Here is a 17,212-nt window from a genome sequence, read left to right on the forward strand (position 1 = left end):
GGGGCAGACGCTCAATGCAGGAGCTGCCCTCTGCTGGTCAGTGCACTCCCACAGGGGGAGCACCACTCAGCCAGAAGCCAGGCTCACAACCGGCGAGTGCACCCGGGGTGCCAGGAGCCTCCACAGCAGCACTAAGGAGCAGTGAGCCAAACGGTAGGGCAGGCGGTAAAGAGCGAGGAGGTCCTGGACTTTGAGAGGGATGTCTGCCTGCTGGCTTAGGCTTAGGCCCACTCCCTATGGAGACATCCCCTGAGGGGGTCACAAACTGTGAAAGGGCATAGGCCGGGCTGAGGGACCCCCCACCCTCCAGTGGGGGTGAATTTCGTGCACTGGGCCTCTAGTTTCAGTATAATGACTGACACAACTGAGGTGTAATAACTGATTGCCAGTTCATCACCGAAACACGAGTAGTAGTAATAGCGATGGTGAGGGTGCTGATGGTTGATAAAACATTCCCTTAGTAAGGATGAGCATAGACAAATTATTCAACACATGAAAAGACCCATACCATGAGACGTTAAAAAAAATACTGCGAGTAGGGTAAAAAAAGAGAAAATTCATAAATTGAATGCAAATGATGTTCTTGAAATTTCAAAGTACTACTAGTACAGTTGTTCAATAGCTTTTAATGGAATAAAAATGTGACTCATTCTTCTTAGAAATAGGAACGCTCCATAATGTTTGTTTTTTTCTCTTTATGAAATAATTAATTTTTAAGGAAAATTTAATTTTGTTTGTCAGTGTTTTCATCTAGTCAAAAGGAAAAACTCTTATCGAGAATTAATTATATTTCATTTTCTAGAATTTGTGAGAAAAGAAAAGAAAAAATTAAGCTTCTGAGTCTTATTATGTTTTGCTACACAGAAGAAAAATAATACTCATCATCAACTTTCAGTTTTTGTTATGTTGATATTTTAGAATAATAGCTGTAATTAAATATGTATTCTCCTTTTGAGATACTATATTTATTTCAAGTCACATTTTTTGAGCATTTACTGCCTACTAGCTAGACAACAGAATACTGTGATTGATAGATCATGGTATTTGAGAGGGAAATCTAATCTTTAATCTTAATGCTATCTTATATGATAGATAAGTGCCCTGGCTAACTCTCTGAGCTCATGTCAGTTTCTGTCTGTTCATTATACTCCAGGAAGACAGTTTCTTTTTCGATCCCTGGATGGGGCCAAGCTTAATCTGCCTTGGGTTCTTGGCATTTGCTCTATCCTCTCTCTGGAGTACACTTAACGTTTAAACATAAAGGCTACCTTCTCATAGAGGTCTCATGAGTACAATGATAAGCAAACTAAATAACAAAATGGGTCGATTTTAACATTTTTATAGCTCTGGAAAAATTTACATAGCAGAAACCTCAGAAACCTTTTTCCTTTTTTTTTTTTTTTTCTTGTGTTTTCTTTCTCTAATGATGTCCCACTTGTCACTCTCTAACTCATGGCCTTCTTTTGTTGTTTTAGAGACACACCATTATCTAAATTATTTATGCATTTATGTGCTTACGATAGATCCTCCAAATATAAACTCCACTAAGCCAATAGTTTGGAGTATTCAGCATGAGATAACTCAAAATAATTACTATTTTTTAAAAATATATTTTATTGACTTTTTACAGAGAGGAAGGGAGAGGGATAGAGAGTTAGAAACAACGATGAGAGAGAAACATTGATAAGCTGCCTCCTGCACACCTCCTACTTGGGATGTGCCCACAACCAAGGTACATGCCCTTGACCGGAACTGAACCTGGGACCCTTCAGTCCACAGGCTGACACTCTGTCCACTGAGCCAAACCAGTTAGGGCAACTCAAAATAATTATTTAATGAAAATAGTTACACAAAGGAAAACTAAGTCACTTGATCTCCAAATATATATGTTTTGAAATTGTTGGAATTTTACACTACATTTGAAATAGGCTAACTGCCATTATATACATCACATACTTGAGGGAACAAACATGAAGTTGTCCTTGGGAATGGTATGTCCGCTTATTTTATTCTATGTGAGGTTTTTGGCTACAGTACTACATCTCAGTAGTAGATGGGGCTTATTTTAAAACAATAAAATTTAAGCCTCAATTATGTCTCCTAAAATTTTCAACATTTTGGAGTCCTGTTCCTGAGGACTTGGCCTAATTTATAGTCATCTATTAAATATGGTGCCACTCCATCCGGTCCCATGCTGTGAGGTTGTGCTAATAATGGTATATCTAATTTTTAAATCCAGTGTTCAAAGTGAAACAAGAATTCTTTTTCCCCCTCTGGCTCCTTCTGGAGATATAAAATGGCTCTAGGGATGAAAAAATAATAGATCAAATGTGAAACCACACATCTAAAGATAGAAGAAAAAGGCAGCAAAGGAGATGGCAGATACCAACTTTTAAGGGAAGAAATGTTCATATTAGAGAAAGAAAACAGAAGTTAAAAAAAAGGAAAAAGGTTTCTGAGGTTTCTGCTATGTAAATTTTTCCAGAGCTATAAAAATATTAAAATCAACCCATTTTGATATTTAGTTTGCTTATCATTGTTATATAATTACTGACATAATTTAAGAGACCATGCACACAATAACAGACATTTATGTAATTGACAACAGATGAAAGATAAATATCCCAGGCACAATAACAAGAAATGTGAAACACATAGGCATATCATAATAGTAGACATGAGACATATAGAGAAGGAATAAGAATACTTTATTGATTTCAATATATTAGAAGGATGTTGTTTGATCTTATTACTGAAGAGAAAACTTGAATAATACACATTTGAAAATAATTCTCAAATTTAGAGTTTAGTTCAATTCAAATAAAAATATTAATTATGTATTTAAAAAAATATTCTAAAATTTCTCCAAAGTCAATATAAAAATGTATGGCAATTATCTTTCAAATAATTTTTACATAATTTATTATATTCAAAAACATTCATGTCTGAACTTAAAAAAATTAAAAATTCTAAAATAGAAGAGGACTATAAAGAATACTAGAGGCCCGGTGCACAAAATTCGTGCATGGGGGGGTATCCCTCAGCCCGGCCTGCACCCTCTCCAATCGAAGGATGTCCTACTGCCGGTTTACAGGGATCAGGCCTAAACCGGCAGTCGGACATCCTTCTTGCAATCCAGGACTGCTGGCTCCTAACTGCTCACCTGCCTGCCTGCCTGCCTGCCTGATTGCCCCTAACCACTCTGCCTGCCAGCCTGCTTGCCCCCAACTGCCCCTTGCCACCAGCCTGCTCACCCCCAAGTGCCCCCCCCACCAACCTGATCACCCCCAACTGCCCCCCGAGCCAGTGTGCTCACCACCAACTGCCTCCCCTGCCAGCCTGCTCACCCCCAACTGCCCCCCCCTGCTGGCCTGCTTGCCCCCACCATCCCTCCCCACTGGCCTTCTTGCCCCCAACTGCCCCCCTGCTGGCCTGCTCACCTCCAACTGACCCCCACGGATGGGGTGAGGGGCTGATGGCTGTTTGCAGACTGTCCAAGCCCCCCAGCAGGGAGCCTCACACCATGGGAGTGTGGCCAGCCTTGGTAAGGAGCTGAGGGCTGTTTTCAGGCTGGACATGCCCCCAGGCAATCCGGGCTCCCAGCCCCTCCTTTTTTTCTTTTCTTTCTTTTTTTCCAGCGCCTTCTTGAGTGGAGGCCAGGGCTGGCTGGAAGCAGGTATCTGGGATTTATTTATCTTTTACAATTGAAACTTTGTAGCCTTGAGCAGAGGCCAGGGCCAGCAAGGGTGGGCGGGAAGCTTGGCTTCCTCCATTGCCTGGGGCAACCCAAGCCTCCTGCTCACTCCAGCTCCTTGGCTGCCACCATATTTGTTGGGCTAATTTGCATACTCACTCCTGATTGGCTGTGGGTATAAAGAAAAGTATTGATAAATTAAAATCTTTCATCACCAAAAAACACAACTAAAAAACAAATAAACAATTAGAAAAAAATCATTAAAAATTAACTACCATTATTCTCTGGTAGGACTCATAAGCTCATAAAACAATTCAGAAATGTACAAAGAATTAAAGAAAAATGACTCCAAGGTCTCTTGAACAGATTATTACATAACTAATTTTTGCATGAATTTCTTTGCAACTATTATTTTCTTTGTATTGATACACATAAAATTGCAAAAATATAATTTTACTTGTTATATACGTTGTTCTGATAAACTTCTTTTAACCAAACAATATATTCTAGAAATGTTTTTATTGCAAAAATGATATGTCTATGTCATCATGCTAAATATAGATTATTCTATATTTAAAATTTAATTAATAAGTCCATATTCCTCTTATTAGCATTTGTATAATAATGCATGTAATTATTTTTTGTTGTGTAACATTTTTCTTCCTTGCTACAGAGTGACTGCCCTGATAGCAGAGATGGTCTCTGCCATTTTTCCTGCTATAATCCCAGTGCTCAGTTTGGAACCCAGCTAATTCTGTGTTCTCTACAGGTAGCAATTGGGTAAAAGTTAGAGGTGAACTAGATGCTTAAGGATCCCTAATTTTGAAAATAAAATGGAGACTATATATAGCTTGCGGGTTGGTAGCAGGATTTGAAGCCCAAGATTTGCTATCTGAGTGGTAAAGACAATTTGTGATACAGAAATGATGGGAACTGATCCTCATTGAAATATGTGACCATGAGCCCAACAGCATTATACCTCTAAACTAAGAAACTAAGAGCTACCTAAGTTTTGTGAATTATTATTACTAATAAAAAATTACATATTGGTTTTTCAACAAGGATCAGCTATGTAGGTAAGTAAACTTATACACAACAATTCCACACTTTTGATGAAATAATCTCCTTTTTTGAGCTCCCCAGAGTGAAACTGGTTGAGATGAAGAAGGGGCTGACATTGGAGTCACTGGTTGACCTAACTACCATTTATTTGCAGAAATTTCAAGACATCCAAACATTAATGTCCAAATATTGTAGATCAGAATTACTAATAGTAGAAAAAATTCTGGGCAAACCCCACATAAACAGTGATAAAGGAATGGTTAAATCAAGTGTGCAGTGGATTAGCAATGTCTAATCATGAGAAGATGAGGAAATGGTGACTAGAATGCCATCTCTAGAACAGGTGCTCCTCAAATTATGTGTGGTGTAAATTTTTTTCAATTTCCAATCTATTTTAGACTGATATTTTATAAAATTCAATAAATGTTTTTCAGCATTATCATGTTGCTATAATTTTCTAAGCATGTCCTCTGATTTTCTCTACTTAGCTTTTATAGACCACCTAGAGGTCTGTACCAGGGTTCTTGTCCCAGCATTAAGAAGGGTTCAGCAATCTGGAGAAAGGCTGTGCATAGATTAAGTAAGAGTCCAAAGATGAAAGATAATTTTGAAAGGCACTGGGGGTCAGAGGAGCTTTAGCTAAAGGAGCTAAAGATCCAAGTTCTTAGTTCTTCCTTCTTACTCCTCCTTGTCTCAGGACCCCTGCTTTTTATTAACACAATTTGTCCTAAGGCAAGGTGGAGACAATACACTTCAAAGGGTAGGGTATACAGAAGCATTGTCAGATTGGGGAATAGCCTACAGCTGTTCAGGTGTTTGGCCAACAGGAGGCAATAACATGAAGATTAAGATGCCCTGAGCTGCCTGGCATCAAACAATCATCCTATTCAGGTTTGGGGGAAGTGCCCTTTAGCCATTCCAATAGGTAATTACATATGTGACTCAGCCCTTGTTGAGCCCCCAAGTTTCATCAACCTTTTGATGAAACTCTTGTAATTATGACATGCTGGAATTGGCTTCCAGCAGACCCACTGCACAAAATTTGTGCATGGGGAGGGGTGTATCCCTCAGCCCTGCCTGTACCCTCTCCAATCTGTGATCCCTCTCACAATCCGGGACTGCTGGCTCCTAACTGCTCACCTGCCTGCCTGCCTGATTGCCCCTAACCACTTCTGCCTGCCAGCCTGATCGCCCCCTAACTGCTCCCTGCCAGTCTGATTGATGCCTAACTGCTCCCCTGCTGGACTGATCGCCCCCAACTGCCCTCTCTGCTGGCCTGATCACCCACAACTACCCTCCCCTGCTGGTCTGATTGATACCTAACTGCTCCCCTGCTGGCCTGATCGCTCCCAACTGCCCTCCCCTGCTGGCCTGATTGCCCACAACTGCCCTCCCCTGCCGGCCTGATCACCCACAACTGCCATTCCCTGCCATGACCCGCCTCCTCCTCCGGGCCCCGCCTCCACTGTGTGTGTGGCCATCTTGTGATGGCCATCTTGTGATGGTCATCTTGTGACAACGTTAGGGCATGATGTGTGAGGGTGTGACGGCCACCTAGGCTATTATTAGTATAGATAATACTTACTACACTGTAGAATATGGGAGTTATTTGTCATCAATGGTTTCCTGCCACAAATAACAAAACTGGAAACTTTGTTCTTACTCTAGGTTTTGTAAGCAAACACTAAGCTGACAATTTAATACACTTTATAATATACTAACTACTCCACTGATGACAAAATGTTTTGAATTTACAGTACTTTTATCTGACCATTTATCCTTTATAAATAAGATAAATAAAATTTTTATAAATAAAAATAATTCAAGTCTGTCCTTAGCAAAATGTTAAATAGAGTTCATGGACCTCAGGAAACAAATAACTAATATAATCCCAGCCAGAAACCCTTTCCAAAGAGCTAATTAACTCCAATAATTTGAAGCCAACAGAATTGCCCACACTCACTCTAGAGAGGGCAAATAGGCCTTATTTCGCTGTAATACACTCACAGGCTCTGTTCATAGTTAAAGTCTGACAGGAGAAACCCAGAGGTTGAGTTTTTAGTGCTGTTAGATGATCCCAGAGCAGCAGCAATTTCTGGCAGTGATAACACATGCAATAGCTTTCCGGCAGGACACGGCCACAGGGTTCCTGGCAAAGCCACTGAGTAAGGTTTTTGTAAGCAGATCCATATCATTTTTGACAGGACTAACATATGGCTTTGAATTTCTGGCCAAAGTCTCTTGCATGGTTCCTATCAGAAGAGACCCTACATGCTCTCTGGCAACACTGCCATGCGATGTAAAGGATTTAATTCCTGGAAATATATTGCCGCAATGATTTGCTACAGAACAAATTTTAAAGTTGGTTTCCTGCCAACATACAATTCTATAGGTCATGTCAAGGCCAACACTGCAGTGAGTTTTCAGCAAGATGATATCAAGTTGATCTTTTAATAGCCTTTCTACTCTCCCTTTGCTATACTGTCAAGTGTTTCCATGTGCATTGAGTGTAAATGAAAGATTTTCTACATGAAAGAATATTGCAATCATATAATGTGTTTTGGGTGTGTACATATACGAGCACACTCCTGCACCTCTCACTTGTCCATCTAATACAATGAATTGCAATCATTTCAAAATTTCACTTTTATTGGTAAGAGAGCCGATCTATAGTCCTGTTAACAGTGAGGATGGAAAGAACAACAATATCCAACCGTTCAAAATGCCATTTAATTTTTCATCTTTTTACTTTGACCACAGACTAACTCAGCAGCTTCACTGACTGCAAATATCTGAAGGAAAAACTCCGTGGCCTTTAAAGGGGATTAAAGTTCAATATGCAAGGCAGGAAGTATCAATATATGCTTGAGTGGGGGTGATGCATCATTGTATTTTCCTAAAACAGCACTATGCACAGTGCATATTGGGAAAACACTGTTCTGATACTGCTCTCAGGACAATGTTACATCACATTTTCTTCACACTTCCTTCATAGCTGGGGTCACTCTGTCCAGGATGAACTCAAAAAGTACTGATTCAGATAAGAGATATCTCAAATTAAATATCCTAGAATCACTAGATATTATTTGACTTATATAAAATATAAAACAAACCTACAAGAGCTCAGCTCAAAGTAAGACAAAGTTATTTTTTAAAGTGGCCATTATTCAATAAATGCAAACCAAAAATTATTCTAGGTCACTTTTTATCTGTTTTATGGTCTTATGATAACAATTAATTCAGTGTAGCTTTTGAAATTTGTTTATTGCCATCCTGATAAAAGCACTGTCCTCAAATTGAAAATCGTTTACCCTTGAGACATATACAGATGAACTGTAATGTGTAAAATTATTTGGGGGAAATGTCTGGGTGAAATGCAAAGCTACAAAACTTACTGGCAAATTAAGTTATAGGTGTGAGACTTGTTTCTTTGTTGTTCATTTTGGTATGCCTAAGAGATAGAGAGCAAAATAAAGGTTAGAAACAATCAGGACAAATATTTTCTGAGTGCCCTTTGGGATCAGAGCACTGTATTGATGGATTGCTATCTTTGGAATTCCAAGTCATCTCTTACCTTCACTAGATAGAACCCCTTCTCTGAAGTCTAGGAAAGACCTCTGAAGCTGATTTCTGTTCTTTTTCTTTAGCAGCTGCAAAGACATCCCAAATTAGTAAAATTCTAGTTGTTTTTCTATAATCATTTCAATAATTTGGAAATTGTCCTACTATTTCTGATACAAAGTTTAACACATAATTGTCACAGACCCTCAATATTTCACTCATTTATTTGTTCAATCTATACTTAGCAATTGAGTAGCCAATATGTGCCAGGTACCTAGATGTAGTGTTTGGAGGTGGAGTGTCCTTACATAGTTTTTAAACCCTGAACCTCACCCTTCAACCATAATAATAAGAGAAGGCTTATTAGTTATAATTAGTTTTTGACTTGCCAAAAAACTACATCAAAGAAGAGTCATGGAAAGATAAAGCTAACAGTTTAAAAAGCCAAAAGATCTCATGTCATACTATTCTACTAAATACATGTATATTTTGATTTATAAGATATAAGATTGTGGTAACACACACACACACACACACACACACACACACACACACAAAACACAAGAACAACAAAACAACTTTTAATTTAACTGAGACTCTGTTTTGCAATCTTGCCTTAATGCAGGACTATCTCACACTAACTTACTAAGTGCCATAGTTTCAAACCAAATAGTTTAAGAATCATTGATCTGACTGGTCCAGACAACCAATGGCTCAAACTACTCAAGAGACTGCTAAGACACAGAGGAGAAATAATTCTGGCTTGTTAGAATCACAGAGAATGACACTTACTCTTGGATGACAGGAAAAGACCCTTGGTCTCTGGCCTTTTTTTGACTTTGTATGTTGTAACTTGGGATGACTGAGTTTCATGGTTGGTAATTACAGCAGAAGTAAGTCACTATGACACAAGTTCATCCTAGTGCAGACAGCAACAGAGAAATCAGACTTTTTCCCAACTTAAGGCAAGAGGAAGAGCCCACCAAGTAAGTTGATCAGAGTTGAATGGAGTAACTACTACACAAATGATGGATATGTTTTGAAACAAGAGCAATTAAAGAGCTTGCGGGAATCCAATAGAAATATGCCTTCTTTTCTCCTGAGAAAATGCAATAACTACAACTTTTAAAGCACATTAGGCACTAAGAATGTTTTCTGGTGTTATTGTTATGCTGTTTTAAAAATAAGGATAGGGCCCATAGAAGTTAAGCAAATAACCCAAGAATGCAGAGCCAGCACCCGGCAGAGGCCTTTCTCCCCCAGTCAACTGCACCCCACACTAGACTCTCCCTGAGCCTGTGGTTTCTTTTTATCACTGAGGGTGACAAAAGCATCACTTTCACAGACATTTTATTTATTATTTTTAATTTACCTTTATTGTTGAAAGTATTATAGATGTCCATTTTTCCCCCACTGACCCCCTCCACCTTGCTTCCACCCCCTCCCCAGGCCTTTTAACATTATTGTCTGGGTTATGCATATATGCATTTAAGTTCATTGGTCAATCTCTTCCCGTCCCTCCCCACCATCACAAACATTTTAGAGCAGATTTTGCTACCTACATTTCTCATTTCCTCTCACAGAGTACTGGTGTCTTTATAAGGGGTCAGAAATGTCAGATTTCAACATGAAACTCTAAGTTGTTATTATTTTTAATTGGATTTATTGGTGTGATAGTGGTTAACAAAATTATGCAGGTTTCAGGTGCACAATTCCACAACACAACATCTGTACACTGTATTAAGTGTTTGGTCAAGTCTTTTTCCATCACCATTATCCCCTTATACCCTCTTCGACTTCACCCAACCTTCTCCCTCTGGCAATAACAACACTGTTGTCTGTGTCTATGACTTTTTTTCTCTCTTTCTTTTTTTTTTTTTGCTTAATCACCCCAACCCCCAAGTCCCCAACTCCTGCCCCCCAGACAGCTGTCAGCCTGCACTCTATCTATAAGACTGTCATTATTTTGCTTGTTAGTTCATGTTATTCATTAGATTCCACATATGAGTGAAATTATATGGCACTTGTCTTTCTCTAACTGGCTCATTTCACTTAGCATAAGGCTCTCCAAGTCCATTCATGCTATTGTAATAGATAAGATTTCCTTCCTTTTTACAGCCGAGTAGTATTCTACTGTGTAAATGTACCACAGCTTTTTTATCCACTTATCTACTGATGGACACTTGGGTTGTTTCCAAATCTTGGCTGTTGTAAATAATGCTGCAATGAACATAGGGTACATATATTCTTTCAAAGGAATAAACAAATAGGACTATATCAAATAAAAACTTTTTTGCACAGCAAAGGAAAACATCAACAAAATCAAAAGACAATCCGCTGAATGGCAGAACATACACGCCAATGATACATCTGATAAATGGTTAATATCCAAAATTAATATAAAGAACTTACAAAACTCAACACCAAAAAACAAATAAACAAACAACCCAATTAAAAATGGGCAAAGGACCTATATAGACACTTCTCTAAAGAAGACACACAGATGGCCAATAGACATATGAAAAGATGTTCAATGTCACTAATCATCAGAGAAATGCAAATTAAAACCACACCTGTCAGAATGGCTGTCATCAATAAATCAAGAAACCACAAGTGTTGGCGAGGATGTAGAGAAAAGGGAACCTTTGTGCGCTATTGATGGGAATGCAGACTGTGCAGCTACTGTGGAAAGCAGTATGGAGTTTCCTCAACAATTTAAAAACGGAACTGTTTTATGAACCAGTGATTCCATTTTTCAGAATTTATTCGAAGAAACCCTGAATTTTAAATCCATAAAGTTTTTTCCCCCCCATTTTATATGTAATTTTTGAAAAGTTGCCCATTGGGGAAAAAATATTAGCAAATTAATTAATTAGGAAATTTTTCCTTGCTAGGAAAATAATTTTTAGATCAACTGTTCAACCTTCAATAAAGCCATTGCCATTCTATAGTATAGAAAATACAGTATGTTTGAACTTCCCACTGCTGTGTTTCTAGTTGGATTGTCTTCTACTCCACATTTTATCAAACTATAGTACAATCAAGGTATAGATTAAGGTAACACATTACTTGGCTTCCTAAGAGTAGTGTAAATAAATACTGACTTGTAAATTAGCTAATTATTTTTGTGTTACATCATCACCTATATAAAGTCTTTAGATTCCAATGTATTATTGACAGAAAAATTCAAGCCTATTATTTATAAAAGGCACAATATTATTCATTATTCAAGGAGATGTTATAGCTGAGCCATGAAAGAAGGATTTCTTCCATTCTTCTCATTTTATAATTATTTTTTACTACAAATCTAATAACTGTTCCTTGTAGAAAATGTAGGAAGATATAAAAAAGCCATAAAAAATAAAAATTGCTTGAATCCCACAGCCCAGCCTGGGGATAATTATTAACATACCCAGTCTTTAAACATATATAAAAATGCAAATATATTTATAACTTTACAAAATTGGGACAGTAGTATATTACTTGTTTATAGCCTACTTTTTTTCCCCACTTAACAATAAACTAGGAGAAGATCTCTCTGTTATCAAAATATTTTGTATAAAGTTATACATGTGAATATAAAATGCATAATGTATCAGTATTTATTTAATCAATAATTTATTACCATGTTTTAAGTTTTTAAACTATTATGAAAATCTCAGCAGAAATATACTTATTGAAAAAAATGTTTTCCTAAGAATAAATTAATGGAAGTAATCAAAGAATATGTATTATTAACTTGTTTCCCTAAAACATCTACCAGTTTAATGCCTACCAGCAGTGAGATAAATTGTTTATGTTTCTATTACTGCTAACAGTGGCTATTAAGAAGTCTTTTAAACACTTATGTATTTAGTAGATTAAAGACTTTATCTCATTTTTTATTAAATTGAAGGTCTTTGATTATTACTTAAGTAGAAATAATTTCAATGTAGTCATTGGTCATTTGTAATGAAGTATAATTTGCTTTTTTATTGTATTCATTCACTCGTTCATTATTTATTTACTAGAGAACCGGTGCACAAAATTCATGCACAGGGGTGGTCGGGGGTGGAGAGGGGAGCCCTCAGCCCAGCCTGCATCCTCTCACAATCTGGGTCCACTGGCTCCTAACCACTGGCCTGCCTGCCTGATCACCCCTAACCACCTCTGCCTTGGACCCCGATGCCACGGCTTTGTCTGGAAGGATGTCCAGAAGGACGTCCGGAAGGTCATTCAGCTGTCTGGTCTAATTAGCATATTAAACTTTTATCATTATAGATTTATTTATTTATTCCTTATTTATTAAGTACCTACTGTGTTGCAGGCAATATCATTGCAGTCACTGGAAAAACAGTGTTGAAGAAGACAAACCTGTGCTTTCATGTGGAACACATTCCCCTGAAGGGAGACAGACAATAAGGAGGACATCAAAATAAACCAGTTGATTTCAGACCATGTATATTAGTTTCCCACGGGCCACTGTAACAAGTCCCTGCAAACTGGGTGGCTCAAACAACAGAAACTTATTCTGTCACAGGTCTGGAGGCTAAAAGTTTGAAATCAAGGTGTCAACAGGGCCATGATCTATCGAAGGCTCCAGGGAAGAGATATCTTTCTTGTTTGTTCCAGTTCTAGTGGCCCCAGGCATCTCTTGGCTTGTGGCCTCACCACTCCAATTTCTGCCTCCATCTTTTTATCTCTGTCTGTATCCTTTATGTCTCTGTATACAAATCTCCCTCTCCTTTCCCTTATAAAAACACCAGTCACTGTATTTAGAGCCCAATCTAATCCAGTGTGACCTCATATTAATTACATCAGCATAGACCCTATAGTCTGCTATAACAAAATGGCTGTAGGTGAGGTGGCTTAAACAACTACTTTCCACAGTTCTGGTAGACAGAAAATCCAAGAATAGGTTTCTGGCAAATCCAATATCTATAGAGAATCCTCTTAATGGTTTGATGATGGCTACCTTCACTTTTTTAAAAAAAAATATTTTTTATAGATTTCAAAGAGGAAGGAGAAGGAGAGAGAGATAGAAATATTAACAATGAGAAAGAAGCATTGATTGGCTGTCTCCTGCATGTCCCCCAATGGGGATCGAGTTTGTAACCCGGGCATGTGCCCTGACCAGGAATCGAACCGTGACCTCCTGATTTATAGGTGGATGCTCAACCACTGAGCCACATTAACCAGGTGGCTACCTTCACCTTGCATTTTCTCATGGTGGAAAGTAGAGAGAGAAAGCTCTGGTGTCTCCTCCTCTTCCTATAAGGGCACTAATCTCACCGTGAGGGCTTCACCCTCTGTCTCCATAAAACTACTTAGTTCCCAGAGACCCCTTCCTATAAATGTCATAATTTTGAGAATTAGGGTCTCAACATAGGAATTTGGGGGGGAATATAAAATTCATTCTACAGCAAATTTCTAGTTCTTGACTTTTCAAGTCACAGAGCATTATTGTGGTGAACAAACAAAATAGAAACAAATTTATAGATACCAATAACAGACTGACAGCTGTCAGAGGGGAAGAGGTAGTGGGGGGGCTAGGTGAAAAAGTTAAAGGGATTAAGCAAAACAACAACTTGTAGACAGACAACAGTATGGTCATTACAAGAGGAAAAGAGGGCAAGTAAGGAGAGGTAGAAGAGGGTAAAGGGCAGATAAAGATAATGGAAAGAGACTTGACTTGAATGGTGAACACACAATATAATACATGTATTATGTAATATATAATTGTATACTTTAAACCTATATAACTTTATTAGCCAGTGTCACCCCAATAATTTCAATAAAAGTTAAAAAAAAGAAAGCAACCTGCCTCCTGGCTTCCTGCAGTGCCTCATTTCTTTCACAAAGAGGATGCTGGGAGTCAGCTTTTGGTATTCCTTTTTGTTTTGTTTTGTCTCAATCTTGTCCCAAATGACAATTTTACATAACTTTCCCTTAATTTTCAGAGCTAAAATTTGACCCTAGATGCCACCAGCTTCAATAAAGTGTTCGATTTGTTTTTGAAATCAGTCATTCACTTTATCCCAAGAATGTCAAATTTCTTAGTTGTTAATTCCTGGTCAGATGGCTAGGCCTTCTAAGCAGAATAAATGTCAGATAATATCAGAAAGAAGAACCAGTGAAATCGTAGTGTAATTGGTTTGGTGACTGATTTGGCAGAAAAGCATTTTTAAACATCTGGATGCTATAAATTCTGTTAAGATAATGACAATATGTAAAATATTCACACAAAATTGTGAAACAGACAATACTGGGTCAGTAAGAACATCAAGAAGCATAGCCCTTGAAAACAGAAAATGCCATGGTCTTTTCAGATAGCTGATTTCTTAGTCACTTACATGTGACAAAGTAGCTATATTTCAGTTTGGTAGATTTTAGCACTGTGTCAACTTTAGCCCCTAAAATAAAAAAAAAAAAGGAAGATGTGATTATTGGTATAAAAGTCAATAGGAAAATTATACAGAAAAACAAGAAATCCTACCAATCTTCTCACGTAGAAGCAACTCTATTTACGCAGCTTCATCAGACCCATTCATATAATTGTAAAATATAGATGGTTCACTTTAAGTTAGAGATTCCGAAAACTGTGCAGAGTCTTATAGTACCTCACTTATTTATTTTATGCTGTTGTGATTCTATTTTCCCCTAAATAGTATCATTACACACAAATTCCTTAAACATAATAAATAAAAATAAAATCATCCTATTATACCCACCAATAAAAAAAAGGACGTTAAATTATTTGTTCTTCTGTGGGTTAGTCCCATACTTTTCTTGATTAGAAACTGCAAGCTGGAACCTTTTTTTTTTTTTTTTTTACCTCCCCTCTCCCCCCACCCCTTTCTTCTATGCCATCTGGGTAGGCAAACCCAATTAGCACATGTTGAAAGCTAGCGACACCTTTTACAACATTTCAAAGTTTTGGCAAGCTTTAAAAGTTACTGTGTCACATAAAAGCTCATTTGGCACATTACAAGGGTTTGCAGTATGAATTTATCATATGGAATGATCATTTTCCAAGTGCATCCAGAACATACAGCACAATTCGATTTGAAAAGATCAGTTGAAATAAACGTCATGATTGTGGTTCTAGGATCAATGCACTCAATCTCTTTAATGGAGTTCTTCACCTTCTTGACTCACACAAAAGACTATGGTCCAGAAAAGGCCTCGCCGTGGTCTGAGGCAGCCTTATTGCTGGCACTATATCAATTCACTAAAGGCATCTTGGAAAAGATGGAGATGAAGGCTCCAAGTTTACACTACAGGCTTCATAACATTTCCTGGTATCTGTGTCTTTCTCATTATGCTAATGGTTTCCAAGGCTGCTCAAAGCTCAGCAATCATTGCTTTCCTCAACAATTAACTCCCTGAAACTGGTTGCCAATTACCCACCAATTTCTCCCTTCTACGTCAGGAACATGCATTAGAGAAATTCTCTGGTGTATTACACTTGTCTATTATGGTGTATATGCTAAATTGTGTTATTCGCCATCTGTTCCAAACTCCTTTAAGAGTGCCCTCCTTTATTGAAGAGGTTGGACAACAAAATATTACATTTCCCAGACTCCATTTTACCTGGAGTTTCAGATGTAATTTAGGACCCACCATTTGGATACACTTGCCTGCGTGCTGAATCTGTAATTAAGTCGGGAGATGGGCAATAACTCTTGAAACATCCATTTCACTATTGCACATCAAGCAATCATTACAGGGCTCTGGGGCCAGCAGTCCTGACAGAAACTCCCTACACCCAGATCAGGACTCAAGCAGCTCAGTCAGCAGCTACCCCAGGTTTCAAGATTCTGGATTGTGGCAGAATTGGCATTTCTTCTGCTTGGCCAGTTCTATGGATTTTCTTTTCCTTCCTTCCTTCCTTCCTTCCTTCCTTCCTTCCTTCCTTCCTTCCTTCCTTCCTTCCTTCCTTCCTTCCTTCCTTCCTTCCTTCCTTTGTTTTTTGTTAAGATATTTTTTAAATATATATTTTATTGATTTTTTTACAGAGAGAAAGGGAGAGGAATAGAGAGTTAGAAACATCGACGGGAGAGAAACATCAGTCAGCTGCCTCCTGCACACCTCCCACTGGGGATGTGCCGGCAAACAAGGTACATGCCCTTGACCGGAATCGAACCTGGGACCCTTCAGTCCGCAGGCTGATGCTCTATCCACTGAGCCAAACCAGTTAGGGCTGTTAAGATGTTTTTATTTATTTCAGAGAGGAAGGGAGAGGGAGAGAGAGATAGAAACATCAATGATGAGAGAGAATCATTGTTAAATTGCCTTTCACACACCCCACACTGGGGATCAAGCCTGCAACCCAGGCATGTGCCCTGACTAGGAATCGAACCATGACCTCCTGGTTCAGAGGTTGACAATCAACCATTGAACCATGCCAGCCAGGCATGGATTTTCTATGTGGCGACCTTCTGTGAATCTCAGGCAGACCCTAGACTGCCAGTCCTATCAGTGATTTGTTTGAGATTCTACTTCCCAAGATTAAATGTCTTTATGTTTAAAATAACTAGTTATCATCTGTACTGAATTCTGACTCATTCAGATGGTGTTATATAGAGATTACTATGTTCTTGATATCAAACTACATTTATAAAACTATTGAAACTACACTGCAAATTCTTTTACCTCCTTGCTCATACAGAGATGAGAACATGAGCAATTATTTTGGAATTCAAGTATCATGGTAGTTCAAGAAGACAAAAGTTTGTTATAAAAATCTTGCCATCAAAACAGATAATTCTAACACTATTTTTTAGGTTTCTATCAATAGAAAGAACAATTTTAAGAGCATGCAACACTTACTTCCATACACACATACCAACATTTTAACTGCCCAATGAATACATCTGTTTGAATGCTCCATTATAAGCCAGCCCACTCTCCCCA

Source organism: Eptesicus fuscus, chromosome 16 (genome assembly GCF_027574615.1).
Source record: "Eptesicus fuscus isolate TK198812 chromosome 16, DD_ASM_mEF_20220401, whole genome shotgun sequence".
Classification (NCBI taxonomy): Eukaryota; Metazoa; Chordata; class Mammalia; order Chiroptera; family Vespertilionidae; genus Eptesicus; species Eptesicus fuscus.